Raw genomic sequence first — 20,472 nt, 5'->3', positions numbered from 1 at the left:
GACGCGCACGTCCGTGAAACGCTATTTGGCCTATGCAACTTTTTCAACGTCATCTCTCGGAAGTCGATTGGCGTGAGGCAACTCAGAAGGCTACAGGAAGAGATCGTGGTGATACTATGCGAGCTTGAGATGTACTTCCCGCCCACATTCTTCGATGTTATGGTGCATCTGCTGGTCCATATCGTGGAGGATATCATCCAACTCGGGCCGATGTTCCTGCACAGCATGATGCCGTTCGAAAGGATGAATGGTGTCATCAAAGGATACGTTCGCAACATGTCACGTCCAGAGGGAAGTATAGCCAGGGGCTTTCTGACCGAAGAGCGCATCTCCTACTGCACGAATTATCTAGGCATCGAGAACCCCGTTGGTCTGCCCGTCAACAGGCACCTCGGCAGGCTCGCTGGATGGGGTCACCGTGAGGGTCGCCGCGAAATGCATGTCGACTTCAAGGGTCGACTCGCCGACTTTGAAAGAGCAAACCTAGTCGCGCTACAACACATAGACGTGGTCGATCCTTGGGTGGTAGAGCACAAAACCTTTATTGAGAAGACGTACAATGACCGAGGCCAACAGAGGACGGACGGAGATATACTCAAAGAGCACAACTCATGTTTCACGCGTTGGTTCAAGCAGAAGTTTCTGTCGTACCCTTTACATGAGGATTCTTCCGCGGAAGAACAACTCATATTCGCCTTGTCACAGGGCGCCGAGCACAACCTGATGACCTATGAGGCGTACGATATCAATGGCTACACATTCTACACCGAGGACAAGGACATGAGGAGCGATGGTTATCAGAACTCCGGGGTAACAATGGAATCCTACACCGGTAACGACAAGGACAGATACTACGGAAGGATCGAGGAGATCTGGGAGCTGAGCTACGCTGGAGAGAAGGTCCCGATGTTCCGTGTCAGATGGGTCAAGAGCGTCCTAAAAGAAGACCGGTATTTCACCACCATGGTTATACCCGAAGCCAAATCCAAGACCACGGGCGCAAACGTCACCGCGAAAAATGAGCCATGGGTACTGGCTTCACAAGTGGACCAATGCTTCTTCATTACTGATCCGTCAAAGCCCAGTCGTGTTGTCGTGAGGAGAGGCAAAAGGAAGATCATCGGAATGGATGGAGTAGCCAATGAGCAAGACTTCGACAAGTACGGCGACCCGAAGATCGAACATGACGACGACGATGAAGTAGCAGCATACACCACAAGAAGAAGCAGGACCACCCTACCTAAAGGACATCCGTTCCACAGAAGAACTCCATTTCCGAAAAATAAGGGCAAGAAGATTGTGAACAGATAGCTAGCTAAGATCGATTGTATTTAAATTGTAGCCTTCATTTCTCGATTGTATTTCATGGGCACTTTTTGATATCATGAATATTTTTAAATTTCGTGGGCACTTTTTGAATTCATGAGGACACTTGATCTCGATCCCCCTCCATCTCGATCTCGATCCCACCCGCACCCTCCCCCGCTAGCTAGCTCCACCGCCGCCGACGACCCACCGCAACCCTCCCCCGCTCCACCGCCGCCGACGAGCACCCGGCCCCCCGCACCCCTGGGGGGTTATTATTGTTTTTATAAAAAAATATTACTGTTATGATTTAAACAAGTTTGAACATATTTAAACACAAATAAATATCAAACAGGATTTAAAATGCGTAAAAAAATATTGGGGAGCCTCGGAATCGAACCCAGGACCTCCTGGTGTGTGTGTTGCGTATTGACCAGTCGGGCTAGTGGGCGAGGTCTGTTGTAGATAGGGTTAGGTTGTATATAACCTGACAAGTCGGGCTAGATTAAATTACTTATGGCGCACCCCTCGGTGGTGCGCCATTGCTATGGATGTACTTATGGCACACCCCTAGGTGGTGCGCCATTGCTAAGCTTCCCCCACACTAAAATCCCAAATCTCCATTTCTCTCTAATCCCTCCCCTGCCTCGTCTCACCCGCGCCTGACCACCACCGCCCACCACTTCCCCCGTGCTCGCCGTCCCCGGCCGTGCTCGCTTCCCCCGTCGCACCTAACCACCTCCCTCACCGTCCCCCCTCCGCCCGCGCCCGCGCCCTCGCCGTCCCCCTCCCCCCGCGGCCCCGCCTGCGTCAACCTCCCTCCCGAGCGCGACAGCTAGGGTTCCTAGCCGCCGCCACCGCTGCCGGCCTCGGCCCGCTCCAACGACCCCTGCGACCCGCTCCACACCCGCTCCGGCTCCCCTCACAGCCATCCCCAAGGTGAGCTATCTGGGCTAGCTAGGGTTCACCGCAAGCAAAGAAAGAGAGGAAGAAATCCCCCCATCCCCCCCCCCCCCCCGCCCCTTTGCTGAATGTCGATCGAATCAAATTTGCTGCCTCGCAGGTGAAGGAGGATGGTGCTTTCCTGCCATGGCTGCGGAGCAAGGCCGGGTCCGCCATCTCGTCGGCGTTGCGCATCGGGACCTCGCCGCTGGGAAGGTCTATTCTTTGCTACTGTCGATTTGCTACATAGAGCAGAGCAGATCAGTAACAGTGTCCTTGTTCGCATCGCAGCCGATCCAGGAGGGGGACTGCACCGGATCCGCCATCGCCGAGGAGCCGCACAGCACCGGATCCACCTCGTCCTCTTCCTCGGGTCGCCGTCGTCTTCCTCAACTCCGGCCACCTCAACTCCGGTCTCCGCTCCACCTCTGCTCCATGGTCCAGTACACTAATCCTATTGTCTTTGACTACTTGATTTAACTTGCTGTACTTCCCACTACAAGTTGATTTACTGAATATGCTAATCTAGTTCCCGGAGCTGGGTTTCTATTTGTGTGTTTGGTATATAGTTTCTAGTTTGTGCATCACTATAAGAGGAGTGCATTTTTCTAGGTTCTCTCACAATCTCCATATGTTAGTTTGTTATCTTTTATACTTACAGTACAACAGGTTAACAGTTTGAAAGCCAGACAGTGAGGCTTTCTAGTGTATGGTCCTAACACACAACAATTTTATTAGTTGAGGTTCACACTAGACAAACTTGTGCCAGCTAAGAAAAAAATAGAGTTCTACATTAACTTGTCTGCCAGCTGGAGCAAGAAGCCTGAACTAGTTTTCCTTAGCTATCGCCTCATTTAGAAAATATTGGACAAGATCCCAAGAGACTTGGAGATATGTACAAGATCAGTAAGATAATAGCTTGCTGTTTAAGCATCATTGCAGTCAAACTCTGGAATATTTACAACGAAAATGACCAAAGGTATGGCCAGTGCCATCAGGAAATCACAGGTGAACCAATGCATCATAGTGGAACACTAAACTGATAATTCCATCATATGTATCACCAATCTTCTTGATTAGTGATTATCTGAATTAGTTTGTAAAGTGTAGAGGTGGTTAGGCTCTGGTTAAAAATAAAAACAATAATAGAAGTTTTGTATTTTCTAAGTAAAAAACCCCACATATGCACCAGAGTAGACCTATGCATCAGAACCAAAGTAGACCTAGCTCTGCATTAGTTGTTTTGTGCTTCAAGTGTCCCAGTCAAGGACAAACTGAGTGGTTGCAAAATAATATTATGTGGTGAATGTGCATTAGTTCTGAACTGGTCAACCATGAATTGGGATTATAATGTTATTTTTCCTTCTTAACAGAATGGTGTCATAATCAGAACAAAGCTGCTGCAAATGCATACTTTTTTTTACAAGTGCATCTACACCTTCTGATCCATTTAGAGTTATCATAAATATATTTCCAAGGTTTTTTTCATTTCACTGTAGAGTCTTTGCTTCTGGACTCAATGCACATTCATCAGTCATAAGAGATAAATACTAGTAAGTCAAGGGCACCAGAATTTGATCATGCCTCTTTTGAGAAGTATGTCTATTGATTCAAAATTGCCATGGCAAAAATATGTTTCAGAAAATGACTTAGACTATAATTTCCTGGCATGATCCATAGAATAAAAATGTACAATAAAAAATGCCATGATCCATACACTATAATTTCTTGTTGGGTGACATATTATATCTGGAATGGAAGCTCACATAAGTTGAGCTGATTTTTGTCCATATGAAAGCAGAGGACCATATGGTCTGTGGCTGGGTTTTGTCTCCGACCATTGTGTCGTGATGATTTTGCAGGTACCCCGAGAGGCCCTTGAGTTTGCCGGAATGTCGATTAACTTCCGTTCCGGCAAATTCGGGTACTCCATATGTCCTATTTTCAGCAAAGGTCATGCTGAGATTTTCCGTGAATTTTAGCATGACTTTGCTAAAAATCGGACATATGAGGTACTTGCTACTAATGCATGGGCCGGGGTATCTTAGTACTTAGTTAAGTAGGATCAACTGCCCCTTTATTCTTGCTGCATTAAACCATAGGTGGCAATAGAGCCAAGTAATTAGTGCCAAGTGATTAGGCCCAACCTAGGGTGCCTCGGCATCGATAAACCCTAAATGATGAAAACTTAACTTGGCTGCCCCGGATGCCTCGGTGTCGATGAGAACCTAAATGATGTATGCTTAGGCTTTTAGGGTGCCTCGGCGTCGACAAACCCTAAATGATGAAAGCTTAGGCTTTTAGGGTGCCTCGGTGTGGACAAACCCTAAATGATGAGACCATGATCTTGTTCCTTGACAATAACCAACTTTTTGACCAAACTTTTTTCCTATTTAGAGCGAAACATGGCCCACAACGATGAGGCCGGTGGTTCGGGCGGCAAGAAATTTTGGGAGCTGTCCCAGGAGATGGAGGAACAACCTCACCGCTATGAGGACACCACGGAAGACACCGATCCTGATTACACAACCCCTAGTGGCGTCGGGGATGACACCACTGATGGTGCCGCCGAGGATGCCACCACTGATGATGGCAGCGCACACACAGATGGCAGCCAACCGAAGAAGCAAAGGAAGGACCGGCGCCCGAATGCGCTCCGCACCCTCAAGGAGGAATTCACTCAAGTGGACTCCGACAGGAATCCAACGGAGCCCAAACATATAGTCAAGGGGTACTCGCTTCAGCTCGGGTGCATTCTCCGGAGCACCATCTCGATCAACACCAAGAACCTTAGGCATAAGGACCGAGGGAATTTGCGCAACCTCCTCTTCACGAAGCTGCACGAACGATACAAGTTCCCCGCCAAATTTGAAAACACACGCCTCTCAGGGAATAAAGTGAACAGTGCCGCCCTCACGAAGATGAGCACGGCCCTGTCTACTTGGAAAAGCGCGGTGAAGAGAATGATTGATAAAGGTGATAGTTATGAGAAGATCAAGGCGAAATATCCTTTGATGAGCGAAGATGAGTACACGGAGTTCAAGATCAAGTGCGAGAGCAGTGCAACCTCCGAATCAAGTCAGTGGGGGAAAGAAATGCGGGAGTTGAACTTAGGGGAACACAAACTCGGTCCCGGCGGTTACAGAGTGGCGGAGCCTATATGGGACAAGGAGGACGTGGAGCGTGCCAAGAAAGGCCTACCGCCCCGCTTCGAGAAATACAGCAGTGACAAGAAGACCAGGAACTATGTTAGGGCCCGGTACAAGGAGGACCCGATAACAAAGGAGCTTACCACGGATCCGAAGACCAGGGCACTTGAGCTTCTTCTGGTAAGGAATACACCCCCGCGTAATTAGCTCCATATGGTTGCACTCTAATTAATCCCCAATATTTCTAAATGGTTCACGTTCCTTTCGCAGGAAACTGAAAGCAGTAGCGCGGGGTCGTCTAAGAACTCCCCTTTCGACACCCCTTTAAATAGGGCGTTGAACGTAATGAAAAACAAGGATAAGCTCACTAAGCCGACATCAGCTGGTCGTGTGGCCGGCAAAGGCTTGTCCACAAAATGGGGGTCATACTATACCACTGGTGTGCGGAAGGAGAAAAAGACCAGCTCGGAAAGCCAGACGCGCGAGGTTGAAGAACTCAAGGCACAAGTGGCACGGATTCCGGAGCTTGTCCAAGAGCAAGTGCAACAACAACTTGGAACGACGCTCAACGCCATGGTGCCTACGTTGATTCATGGGCTGACGACGTGGATTGCGGGCGGCCAACAGGGGCCTCCCCCGATTCCCAGCTTCACGGCCAGCAACTCGCACAGCGCGCAGGCGGCGCCATTGGTGTCTCCGGCGGCGCCATTGGTGTCTCCGGCGGAGGAGGTATTCATGTCTCCGGCGCCGGCACGGGCATTGGAGCTTAATGCACCCGGGTGTACGCTGGCCGGCACCTCGCCAGCAAGCGCCCCCTCCGTCAGTTGCACGCCCGCCGTTGGCGGTGCCTCGACATTAGCCGAGCTCGATGGCATCACGGTAACCAAGCCTCTCGGCCGATGACTTCATCTCCTTGCCTTTGACTGGGCATCCCTGAGGCCCTGTACATGTTTTCGCAGGGCACCGCCAACGTTCCTTGCACTCTTCTGCATTTCGTGGGCGCCGAGTTGGTCGATGTCACCAAGGGCAGAATCGTTCAACCGGGCAACCCCATGTTCCACGGTAATCCGATGCCACCCACAATGTATAGGGTTGAAGTGGTTCGGGTGCTGCCAGGCTGCGACGAGCTGTTACCTCCGATTCGACCCGCTGGGGCCGATGAAGAAGATGAGATGACCCTCAGCACCTGCGTAAACTGGCCCCTGCTTTGGCCGAAGAGCCAGATTCATTTGGGGGCGGGGGACACCACCCCACAGACAAGACCGCCAGTCGTGCTGGCGCCAAGCCATGGCAAGAATGCCGCAATGCTACCGGACCTGCCGGACATCCCTATGGCACAGGATCCGGACAGCCCTATGGCACAGGATCCGGACGGCGACGACAACGACGACGGTACATTTACCAAAGTTGATAAGTACTTTGCCGAACATGGGTATGCTGACGAGTTCTGCGGGCCTCTTTCTCAAGAACCCAACCAAGATGACCGCGATCTAGCTGGTACGGCGGAGAAATCCAATTGCAACAGGCGTCATCTGGCGTTCAGTTCTCAGGACACGCCTCCAGCTCCCGCCTTCACCGAGCCTCAGATAGCTGAGGTGCGAAATATTATCAGCCCCAACATGCTCAAGAAGGCGGTCTGTGAGCAGAACTCGGTCCCATTACAGGAGATCAAGAAGAAGGGACAGAAACGAAAGACTAACAAGGGCGCCGGTGCGAGCCAGCCGGCACCGAGTTCGATCCGTGCTCAGGACGGGCCACCTTCACCTAAGGATATCTCGAGAGGGTGCATGTGGCGGGTAGGGCAATGCTACCGCCAAATATGCTAAATGCTGCAACTGGTGCTATGCGGAGTCTGCACGACAGTGTTCTTTCTTTGGAGAAGCGGCGTCTCAGAGAGAAGGATGTGGGATACCCGGTTTTCGTGGCCAAGGTGCCAGAGGGCAAGGGCTTTGTGGATGGCGACATCAGGGGTACGATCGTCCTGCGGTTTGATGACATCTTTGCTATGTTTAACCTTCATCCGCTGCACTACACCTTCGTTCGGCTGTTTTCGCTGAGTATGGAGATGCGGATCATTAGAGACAAGACCCCGGACATCGTGATAGTCGACCCCTTCTACATGCGTGCCAAGCACTTGAGCAGCACTGGGGACCGCCAAGTTGCGAGTTCACACCTTGAAGGCGTCATTCTGGCAAACCCAGATAAGGATAACTTCCTTGTGGCTTACTTTCCCGAGTAAGTCATCCCTTAACCGCCCCGTAACATATGATTTCTTAGATTTCGATCGTTCTTTTTTTTCTAACATTCCGTGTTCTGTGCAGTGACACACATTGCACACTCATCCTCTTAAGCCCGAAATATTCCATGGCCACATATATAGACCCGAACCGTAACTCCAAGATAGACTACACAAATGTCAAGAAAGTTCTTGATGATGTTCTCCCCGCCTACGCCAAATCTAGAGGCACCTTCACCAGGGCAGTTCGTAAGTACGGCAAGCACATGTTCTCACACAATACGAAGTTCTGCTGCGTCAAGAAGCCGCCTGGCGGTCAGAAGGATGCCTACTACGCCCTCCATCACATGCGGGCGATCATAAGGGACCATCATCAACTTCTGCTACCAGATAATCTCAAAGATTGGGCCGCGAGCTTGTTGGCAGTCTAGGAAGCGGACCTCAGAGAAGAATTCTTTCGCATCCAGTCGGAGTTTGTGGACATCATCCATCAAGATGTCCTTCATACCTCGGGGCAGTTCTTCCTCAGATATCAACCGTCCAACAGTGAGATAGATGAAATGCTACAAATGCAGGGTGACAACGACCGCGATTTCATGACCATCATGACAGACGGCGGCTTCATCCACGTTCCTGTCCGATGAGTCAAGTCGGAAGTAGTGATGTGTAGTTCTGAAACATTGATTGGCTCATGTTGTAATTATACTTTAATGAATTCGTATGTCTCTTTGGTTTGGACAGTCGTTCAACTTAGATGTAATCGATGCTATTTATTAGTAGGACCATGAATCATGCTATTAATGTCTTGCTTTTCTCTTCCGATCCTTTTGTTGCATACTTACATATTGCTTATGTATTGTCTGTTGTTTGGCTTGTGCATAGAGATGCCGTCGTATGTGTACAAGGGTAAGGTTCCCGGAGTCTACGACGACTGGGAGGAGTGTCGGAGATAGGTTCACCGTTTCAGCAGTAATAGTTACGAAGGGTACATCACTAGGGCGGAGGCCGAATCTAGATATGCCCGCTATCTAGCGGGAGAGAGGAGGGAGCGTTGGAGGAACCGGATGAAGACCAGTTTGATCGTGATGATGCTCATCGTGATGACCACAGCTCTCTTCTATGTGATGGTAGTTTAGATGGTCGATATCTACTTGTAATGTGAAGACAAACTCGATACTCACGGTCTTGAGACTTGTAATGTTTTATCTTTGTTCGGTCTTTTGAATTTGGAGACTAATATGATGAATTGTATTCGGAGACTAATCTTCTATTGTATTCGATGAATCTGATGTTGTTGTGTGTTGTTGTCTATATTCTGTCTAATAATATATTTTATATTTTGTCCAATAATATATTTTGTAACCTGCGCAAAAATTAGAAAAGGAAAAAAAACCAAATATTCATACTAATGGCGCATCACCACCAGGTGCGCCATTAGTATGCCAAAGGATACTAATGGCGCATCAACAGAGAATGTGCCATTAGTATAACAAAGCCATGCTTACGTATGGCCCCCCGGGAGGCACACTAATGGCGCATGTTGTTACATACTAATGGCGCACTAGTTGGTGCGCCATTAGTATACCAGATACTAATGGCGCACCTGTGGTGCGCCATTAGTAAGATATACTAGTGGCGTGCTACTAATGGTGCACTGGTAATGCGCCATTAGTAGGCAAAACCAGTGCGCCATTAGTAGGCCTTTTCCTAGTAGTGTATGGTCGGTGGCGTCTCATTGGCCTTAAAGAGCAACTTGCAGGCAGCTTCGTGAGTGGTTCCGAAGAGCCTTTCCAAGGTTTGGTGCTACTTCGGATCGAATTCCCATAAAGGGCAAGTTCGACTTTTACATGGGATGATCCGGCGAACTAGCATCACCTGGATCACATCGACGAGCTTGATGTTTTTATCCACCATGCTTTGGATGCGCGTCTGCAGCGCTATCAGTTCGTCCGACGAAGACCAATTTGGGCCCTTCTCTATCCAGGAGGTGAGCTGCATTGGAGCTCCGGACTTGAATTCGAGAGCGGCGGCCCAGGTCGCGTCGTGGGGCTCTATGATATAGAACCACAGTTTCTGCCACTCCTTGACGGTCTCCACAAAAGTACCTTTGGGCCACGTGACATTGGGCAACTTGCTCACCATGGCACCTCCTCGCTCCGCGTGCTGGCCATCCACCAGCTTCGGCTTCCCATTGAAGATCTTGAGCCATAGTCCAAAGTGGGGTTGGATGCGGAGGAAGGCCTCACACATGATGATGAATGCTGAGATGTTGAGGAAAGAGTTCGGGGCTAGATCATTGAAATCAAGCCCGTAATAGAACATAAGTCCATGGACGAAAGGGTGGAGAGGAAACCCTAACCCACGGACGTAGTGGGGGATGAAAACCACCCTCTCATTAGGTTTCGGGGTGGGGATTATTTGCCCCTTGGCTGGAAGCCAGTGGGCTATTTCTTTCGCCAGATATCCAGCCTCCCGAAGCTTGGTGATGTCCTTCTCCTAAACAGAGGAGGCCATCCACTTGCCTTGCCCTCCAGATCTAGGCATGGTTGAGTGCTTCCTTGAGGCGGAAAAGATGAGGACTTGGGTGCTGGAGCTCGAGAATGGAAGGGCAGAGAAAGAGAGAAGGTGTGGGTGAAGAAAGGGAATCCTTATCTCCTTATAAAGACGGTGAATATCAAATGCCTCCTCACTCTCCATGAAACTCGCCTATTCTCTAGGGGCCGTGCAGGTGGCACGGTTGGATTACCCATACCCGTATTGATGAGGATCCCGCAATAAGGGGACACGATCTCTACTTTGACACGATGTGCTGATAAAGCCGCATCTCGAAATACGAAGTGGAAGGCCGAAAAACAGTTCGAAATAATAATTAGGCAGGGATTTATATACAAAAAGTTGAGAGGTTGTGTGTGGACACGTGAAATATTATACTCTCTGCGGTTGTGTGTAGTACTTGGGTTACAGATCCGGATACATTCTTTGTGTCCGAACACTATTTTGGAGAAGGGAACCCGCCTTGCAATGCCGAAGACAATCTGTGCCGGACACCTCGTCATTGAAGCGTGGTTCAGGGGCTACTGAGGGAGTCCTGGACTAAGGGGTCCTCGGGCGTCCGGCCTGTTAGCCATGGGCCGGACTGATGGGTTGTGAATATGCAAAGACCGAAGACTCTACACGTGTCCGGATGGGACTCTCCTTGGCGTGGAAGGCAAGCTTGGCGGCCAAATATGAAGATTCCTTTCACTGTAACCGACTTTATGTAAACCTAGATCCCTCCGGTGTCTATATAAACCGGAGGGCTAGATCCTTAGAGAAGGACAATCATAATCAGATAGGCTAGACTTCTAGGGTTTTAGCCATTACGATCTCATGGTAGATCAACTCTTGTAACCCCCATACTCATCAATATTAATCTAGCAGGACGTAGGGTTTTACCTCCATCGAGAGGGCCCGAACCTGGGTAAACATTGTGTTCCATGTCTCCTATTACCATCGTCTTCAGACGGACAGTTCGGGACCCCCTACCCGAGATCCGCCGGTTTTGACATCGACAGCCGCCAAGCTCGACCCCGTGCTCGATTCCAGCCACCCAGCCACTGACTCCTGTCCCGTTGGATGTGGAAGAGAGCCAGCTACGCGTAGAGCTTCTCCGCCGCTCGTTTGGTCGTCGTAGCAAGAAACCCGAAGATCTCCGCCCCGTCCTGGTCGCGACTTGCGTAGTTCTGATGACGCTGATGTGTCATCATTAGATTAGGTTAATCACATGGTTAGAAGACACATGTGTCCTTGACAGACCGGTCCCACACTCCTAATTAGAACCCTATTAATTCCTAGTTAGTTTAAGTTAATCACAGTGGCCCACACGTCAGCACCACTTGTCTGCGACACAAATGGCACCGGGTCACTGACCAGTGGACCCACTGTTCAGGTTTGACCGTGATGACCTGCTGACACAAGGCTGACGTAATGCTGATGTAGTAATCATTTTTCTAGATTTTAAAAAATATAAAGGATTTATTTATTTTCAGAAATGTCCTAAACTTCTAGAAATCATAGTAAATAATCTGTAACTCCAAATGAAATAATTTATATATGAAAAATTATCAAAAAATCCAATCTATCCATCTGTACCATTTCCATGCATGTTAGAACAACTTATGGCTTCTGTTAAGACAAATCAAATAAATTGCATTTTCATATCCACATATGGAGTTTGAATTTGAATCTTGGATTCAAACCAACTTCATTTAAATTGTTGCTAGATGCATTAACTCAAAGCACAATATATTGCCATGTCATGATCATGCATCATATTGTTGCATTGCATGGACTGTGTCCCTTCTCTGTTGCCAGTATTTTTTCCCTCTCAGTAGACGTGGTTCCGACGATGAGATTGATTATACCGATGAAGAACTATACTATCTTTCGAAGTGCTAGGCAAGCAAAACCCCCTTGTTCATTCTGATACAATCCCACTCTCACGCTCCTGCTCTCTTTTACTGCATTAGGACAACAACGATTCAACTATTACATGCTGCGGTAGTTGAACCCCTTTCCTCTGCATGATCTGTCATTGCCACAGTAAATAGATGAAACCCACTAGCGTGAGTAGGAGTTGTTTGAGCCATGATGTGCCTACTCATTCATGCTTCTTTGTCATGCCTGCTACTGCTTAGAGTAGAGTCAGGTCCGATTCATCGGGGATGAATTGGAATGGTGATGAACATGTCCTACTTTGTGAGAGCTAAGTGTGTGAACACGATTTGGTAAAGGTATCGATGAGAGGCCATGTAGGAGTACATGGTGGGTGGGTTGTTTCATTGGAACCATCCTTAGGAACTGAGATCTGTGTATGTCATTTAAGATCAGCTACTACCACATGTTGGGCCCGAAACCAATGGACCCTCTCAACTTATTAACTGCCCCTGTCCTCTGTCCAGGAGTTGCACGCAGTTTCTGGTGTTTGTGGTATGCAGGAGGCCATGCGCAGCGCTGAACCGAGGGGTGGGTTGTGATGCGGTATGTACGTGGCCTGGTGTACCAAGTCGCCTATTCGGTGACCCGGGAACCCTGCTGAGGGAGTCCTGGATTAGGGGGTATCCGGATAGCCGGATTATATCCTTTGGCCGGACTGTTGGACTATGAAGATACAAGATTGAAGACTTCATCTCATGTCCGGATGGAACTCTACTTGGCGTGGAAGGCAAGCTAGGCAGTACGGATATGGATATCTCCTCCTTTGTAACCGACCTTGTGTAACCCTAGCCCCCTCCGGTGTCTATATAAACCGGAGGGTTTTAGTCCGTAGGACAACATAAATCATACCATAGGCTAGCTTCTAGGGTTTAGCCTCTCCGATCTCATGGTAGATCAACTCTTGTAATACTCATATCATCAAGAATAAATCAAGCAGGACGTAGGGTTTTACCTCCATCAAGAGGGCCCGAACCTGGGTAAAACATCGTGTCCCCTGCCTCCTATTACCATCCGCCTTAGACGTACAGTTCAGGACCCCCTACCCGAGATCCGCCGGTTTTGACACCGACATTGGTGCTTTCATTGAGAGTTCCTCTGTGACGTCGCCGTAAGGAAGGATGCCTCGTCTCGTTGTTAAAAGCAACATTACCGCCGGGGGAGCTCTGGCTGTCAGCCAAACTCTTCGGCTAGGCAGTTTCGTCATGACTGCCTATTCGGCCGCTGCACCGACGATGACTTCTCGGGTCATCAAAAACAGCCTCCATGTCGGCTCGGAATTCGCCGAGCAAATGGATCCAATGGAGCTCTCTTCCCTAAACGAACTCTTGGATCGCATCGCCGCCTTGGGAGTCGCTACGGACTATGATCGGATTGGGCTTAAACCCGATCAAAGGGAGATTAACTCTCCATCGGTCACCCATCACGTTGCGGTGGTGGAGGAACAATGCGGCACCTCTTCCTCTATTTTGAGGACTAACTATGTCCGGATTCCTGAGCTCTCTGAGCCGGATACCCGCATACGGGAGGACATCACCCAAGCCCTGAACCTATAATCAGGCAGCGGGCCAGACTTATCGGGCAGCACTCCGGAACCCGAATGAGGGAGTCCTGGATTAGGGGGTGTCCGGATAGCCGGACTATACCTTTGTCCGGACTCCTGGACTATGAAGATACAAGATTTAAGACTTCGTCCCGTGTCCGGAAGGGACTTTCCTTGGCGTGGAAGGCAAGCTTGGCGATACGGATATGTAGATCTACTACCATTGTTACTGACTCTGTGTAACCCTAGCCCTCTCCGGTGTCTATATAAACTGGAGAGTTTTAGTCCGTAGGACGAACAACAATCATACCATAGGCTAGCTTCTAGGGTTTAGCCTCTCTGATCTCGCGGTAGATCTAATCTTGTACTACCCATATCATCAATATTAATCAAGCAGGACGTAGGGTTTTACTCGATCAAGAGGGCCCGAACCTGGGTAAAACATCATGTCCCCTGCCTCCTGTTACCATCCGACCTAGACACAGAGTTCGGGACCCCCTACCCGAGATCTGCCGGTTTTGACACCGACATTGGTGCTTTCATTGAGAGTTCCTCTGTGTCGTCACTTTTAGGCCCGATGGCTTCTCCGATCATCAACAGCGATGCGATCCAGGGTGAGACTTTTCTCCCCGGACAGATCTTCGTATTCAGCGGCTTTGCACTGCGGGCCAATTCGCTTGGTCATCTGGAGAAGATCGAAAGCTACGCCCCTGGCCATCAGGTCAGATTTGGAAGTTTGAACTACACGTCCCACATCCACGGAGACTTGATCTTCGATGGATTCGAGCCACAGCCGAGCGCGCCGCACTGTCACGATGGGCATGATTTAGCTCTGCCGCCGAACAGTGCCCTGGAGGCCGCACCTGTGTCCGCTCTGACCCCTAGCTCGGAGCCGATCACACCAATCGAGGATAGGTGGTTAGACACCGCCTCGGGGGCTGCAATCTCTACGGCGATCGAGCCGAACACCTGCCCTATTCTCTGCAAAGCCCGTGACTCTAAGGAGCCAGACTCCGAGCCCTCCGCGCCCCGACCGATCGAACCCGATTGGGCACCGATCAAGGAGTTCACCGCCGCGGACATCTTTCAGCACTCGCCCTTCGGCGATATTCTAAATGCACTAAAGTCTCTCTCTTTATCAGGAGAGCCCTGGCCGGACTATGGTCAACAAGGTTGGGATGTGAATGATGAAGAAATTCAAAGCCCACCCACCACCCACTTCGTAGCCACTGTCGATAATTTAAACGACGTGCTCGACTTCGACTCTGAAGACATCGACGGTATGGACGACGATGTAGGAGATGAACACGAACCAAAGCCTATAAGGCACTGGACAGCCACCTCATCTCATGATGTATACATGGTGGACACACCTAAAGGAAGCGACGACGAGGAACACAGGGATGCAACAAGGGATCGTTCACTCGAAAAGCAATCGAAGCGGTGACGTAAGCGCCACTCCAAGCCCCGCCTCGACAGAGACAGCGGTCATACAGACCCAGCCATAGAGCAGGATGAGCCGGTGGACGACGAACATGCCTTCGAGCAAGCGTCCGAATAGGGAAACTCGGATAAACAAACCGAACCCCCCGTCCCCGGCGAAAACAACAGTCCGGACAACCTTACGCCAGATAAACTCATGGAGCAGAAGAACCTCCACAAAAGGCTCGTCGCCACTGCGCATAGCCTGAAAAAGCAGAAGCGGAAGCGCAAAACTGCGGAAGATGCACTCAGAATCAGATGGAGCAAAGTACGCAACACCGCAGACAAATATGCCGGCAGTCGCCGCACAAAAAGCTATCCAAAGCGGAAGCTACTGCCTGAATTTGACACGGAGGCCTTAGAGCCCCCGCAGTCAAAAAATAGGAAAGCTATCCGGTCGGATGGACGACCGCATGGCCAGCATAGAGCGGCAAGCAGCGCCACACACAAGCCGGCATGCGATCCACCAAAGGATCCGCATCAAAAAGACGGCCCAGCCAGATCTATATACGGGCCAAGAAAGCAAGCTCTAGTAAGCAATGCAACACAACAAATATCCGAACATCACGGCACACCCAAATACAGGGGTGCCGCACACCCCCTATGTTTCACCGACGAGGTGCTGGACCATGAATTTCCAGCGGGATTCAAGCCTGTAAACATAGAGGCATACGACGGAACAACAGACCCTGGGGTCTGGATCGAGGATTATATCCTCCACATACACATGGCCAGAGGAGATGACCTCCACGCCATAAAATACTTACCCCTCAAGCTTAAAGGGCCAGCCAGGCATTGGCTCAAAAGCCTTCCTGAAAACACCATTGGAAGTTGGGAAGAGCTTGAGGATGCTTTCCGGGCAAATTTTCAAGGGACCTATGTCCGCCCTCCGGATGCAGACGATCTCAGTCACATAACTCAACAGCCCGGAGAGTCAGCTCAGAAATTCTGGAACAGATTTCTTACTAAAAAGAATCAGATAGTCGACTGTCCGGACGCTGAAGCCCTAGCAGCTCTTAAGCACAACGTTCGAGACGAATGGCTCGCCAGACACCTCGGCCAAGAAAAGTCAAGAACAATGGCCGCATTGACAAGCCTCATGACCCGCTTTTGCGCAGGAGAGGACAGCTGGTTGGCAAGATGCAGCACCAGTGACCCAAGTACATCCGAAGTTAGGGGTGGAAACGGAAAACCCCGACGCAGCAAGGACCAGCGCCGGAATAAGGGAAACAACCCGAAGAGCATGGAGGTCAACGCCGGATTCAAAAGCTCGCGGCAGAATCAGAGAAAGCCGCCCCTCAAGGATAACAGGGACGAGCTATCCAACTTAAAAAAAATCTTGGACAAGGTATGTCAAATACACAGTACTCTCGGGAAGCCTGCGAACCATACCCACAGAGATTGTTGGGTTTTCAAGCAAGTCGGCAAGCTCAACGCCGAACACAAGGGGCTCGACACACCAAGTGAGGACGACGACGAACCCCACAAGCAGAGCACCAGGAAACAAAAGGATTTCCCACAAGAAATCAAAATAGTAAACTTACTTCACGTGACGAACAGAACGGCGCCACAAGAGATACGCACCATACGGCCTATCCTAAAGGAGTCTCGCCAATGGTTGTTAAAACCAATCACCTTCAACCATCAGGATTACTCTAGAAGTATCCGGAACACAGGCTGGACTGCCTTGGTATTATATCCAATAATCGGCGGACTCCATTTTACAAATGTCCTGATGGACGGCGGCAGTGGTCTAAACCTGTTATACCAAGACACAATCCGCAACATGGGGATAAACCCAACAAAAATTCGCCATAGCAAAACCTCCTTTCAAGGGGTAACGCCAGGCCTGGATGCCCGTTGCATGGGTTTTCTCCGGCTAGAAGTTACGTTCGGCTCCCCCGATAACTTCCGTTGCGAACAGCTAACTTTCCACATCGCCCCATTCTCAAGTAGCTATCAAGTACTGCTGGGACGCGAAGCTTTTGCCCACTTTAAAGCAATACCGCATTATGCATCTCTTACGCTTAAGATGCCCGGTCCATGAGGCATCATCTCATTAAAGGGAAAACATTGAGTGTTCCTCCCGCGTGGAAAATAGTGCGACTGCCTTGACAGCCCCACAATAAAGCGACTTCACCAGCCAAAGCATCAAAACAGGTCGTCAAGACCACGAACACGGCTAGACGAGTTCGGCATAAACATATAATTGATAAAGGCTTAATAGCCGTATACCCCTGTACTAGGGGCTCCGCGCATATAAAACAAGAGAAAATAAAGCTCAATTTTACCCATTTCGATTTATACTTTGTTTATTTAGTATAACTCATGTTCAGCACGATCTTTCTTTAACTAAATTCCTCTCTTTTACAGATGAAAACCGTGCTACGCCGTCCAGGATACGGCACAACGGAGACACAGGCGCAGACGTGCAGCAAGGACCCGTTCCAAGGATTCTTTTCAGATTAAGACCATGCGTAAACCTTTTTTACAGTCTCTTATTGATACACATCCCCTGGTTTCTTGGTATAACCAAGGAGGAGGCTGGCGTTTTGGCATGTGGCCACATCAGAGTTTTGCGCGTACCTGGACACTAGGGGCCTATTACTAAGGGTGTTATCCCGCCCGCCCTCATAAAGACCGAATACCTTAGGGAGTGTTCGGCGTCGTGAGTTTGGCCTTATATGCATCAGCTCCGAATCATGTCTTTGGTCAAATGTTGGGTTTGCCCGACTCCTGTGTTTTGCTACCTTACGTTCTGCTCTATCGGCTAAGGCGGCACCAGGAGAACTACTGCGATTGTGCCCCGGTTCGGCCAGGCAAGCACCTCAGTAGAGAAAGGCGAAAACTGACTGTCATGATATAGCATGAGACTGGTCAACCACTCGATGACATACCGGAATCTTTAGGATTCCTCCGCATTAACGAAGGGCCGTTTCCCAGCCAGGCACATACGCGCCCCGAGTTCGGGTGAGCGCAGGCGCCACCAGGGGCTATATAAGTAGCCTTAATGTCAAACTCCTATGGCTAAGTGAAAGTGATAAAGCATCATAGTTCGATTGCCTAGTTTGCTGCGCTATCACCTCCTTTGTAGGACCAAGACGTTGGATCAAGTGTGAAAATGCGCCTTCTGCGAACACCCCCGCATTATGTGCGTGGGGGCTAAAGCCGACGACTGCCATCTTTAATATTATATATACATATATGTTAAACCGCCGCACATGAGGTATCATAATACTTGCAGGCACAAGTATAAAAAGCTTCTACAATTTATTGAAATATTGTCTTACAATAATACATGCTATTCAAATATAGTATCCTTCGAGCACTGCGTCTCTATTAAACGAGCGCCTTGCAGAACTTCCTGAAAATAGCGCTCGGTAGGTACTCGGCTTCCATCCGAGTCTGGGGATGCAACAGCGGTGGCCTCCATTTCCGCCCAGTATGTATTGACATGGGCAAGAGCCATCCGCGCACCCTCTATGCACGCTGACCTCTTCATCGCATTGATATGCGGCACTGCACCAAGGAACTGCTGCACCAAGTTGAAATAACTTTTCGGCTCTGGTCTCTCTGGCCACAGATGACTCGCGACATGCTTCATGGCGAGTCCGGACAACCTATTTAGCTCGGCCCATTCGGCCAAACAATCGGCTAATGACAGTGGATGCTCTAGATTGTGGAACTGCGACCAGAAGAGCTTTTCCACTTCATGATCTTCTTGATCTCGGAAGTGCTCGGCCGCATCTGCGGCACTCGCTGCTAAATCCAGATAGGTGTCCGCCATACTCCACATCTGGTCTAACGGAGCATGTTTAGGATCACAGAACTTCCTCCACAGCGTAAAGGGCTTTCCAGCCGCGATTTCTCTGGCCTGACGCAGCTCCTCCTTCACAGCTCTCATCGCAGAGCGAGAATCCTTGGCATCGGCAATGGCCTTCTTCAGGTCCGTCTGTTCCGCCCGATCTTCTTTTTGAATAAGCTTGCAACGGTCAGCAGCGTTCTTCAGCTTCATGGCCATCTTGGCCATTCCTTCTTACTTCGGCAGTGAGCAGCCTGTTCGGCTTTCAGCTCTTCAATTGCCTTTCCGGCAGCCGCATCACTTTTCCTGGCTTGCTCCTTGCCTCAGGCAAGTTCCGCCCGAAGATTCTCCATGGGAGCAGCACCATCTGCATCAAGTGCACAAATTGTAAGATACTGGCATAAAGCTCCTCTTACCAGGCGCCGCCGAAGGAATTACATACCTTGTGCCTCGTCAAGCCGCTTGTTGACAAGCGCGATGTCGGCATCTGCCACGTCAATTTGCCGCTTTAGCTCGGCAAATCCATCAGTCCGGCTGGCCACCGGACACTTCGCCACCTATGTATAAAGGCGGCATATTAGACCTGGGATTATGATCCTCTGTGCATCGTCACTTTTGACAACACACAGAGTCTCAGGGGCTACTATCTACATAGGGCGCATCTTATTTATGCGCAACTGTCCAAAAAGGGTACATTATTTCACGTACCTCAAAACCTGTCAGTAAACTCCTGACGGCCTCATGCAATCCAATCTCCGCGGATGAAATCCTCTCAATCACCGTACCCATCAATGCACGGTGCTCCTCTGAGATAGATGCTCGCCCTAGCAGATCCTTCAGCTCCTCCAACCATGCACCAGACGGCGTCGGACTCGTCGGATGGCCCTTTTCGAAGGCCGGACATAGAGGGCTTTGGGGGTCCATATGACTACCTTCCGGCCCCGCCGGATTCAGAGAAAACCTCTACGACGATACCTCAGGGTCGCCCGCCTCGCAAGGCGGTACGGCAGGGGGAGGCGTTCCGCTCTCCATAATCTCCGGAAGAAGATCCCCCAAAGACGAGCTCTGCTGAGAAGGGCTAAGGTCTGAGCTACAAGGTAGATTTTTGATTACTTTTCTCAGATATAAAGCGGGGATTTCTCTCGTTTCTTAAAAAGAAAACTCCTCTCTACTTACGGCTCGGTGGAGGGTTGATCCCCTTGAGGGCATAATTCGGCTGAAGTATCCCCCAGCACAGGACCCTCTGGCGAAGATTTCTTCCCCCGCTTTAAGGCCATGGTCTCCTGGTCTTCAGAGGCGGTCCTCTTCTTCCCCTGAGGAGAGGAATTTTCGATTCCTCCCTTCCGGACAACCTCCTTTGAGGAGGCTATAGCTCCCTTGTCCCCTCCCTCACTTTCCTTTGAAGGCACAACCTCCAACATCCTGACTAGCACGGGACCCGGCGTGGTCTCAGGGAGGGGGGCCGAACACCTGATTAGCTTTGCTTTCGCTATCCACTCCTGTTTAAAGGATAGCTCTTTTAGGGGCAATTTTATGATAA

This window comes from Triticum urartu, chromosome 2A (genome assembly GCF_056163025.1).
Source record: "Triticum urartu cultivar PI428250 chromosome 2A, HENAU_Tu73, whole genome shotgun sequence".
Taxonomy (NCBI): domain Eukaryota; kingdom Viridiplantae; phylum Streptophyta; class Magnoliopsida; order Poales; family Poaceae; genus Triticum; species Triticum urartu.
The sequence above is the reverse complement of the archived record's forward strand: the minus strand, read 5'-3'. Positions refer to the sequence as shown.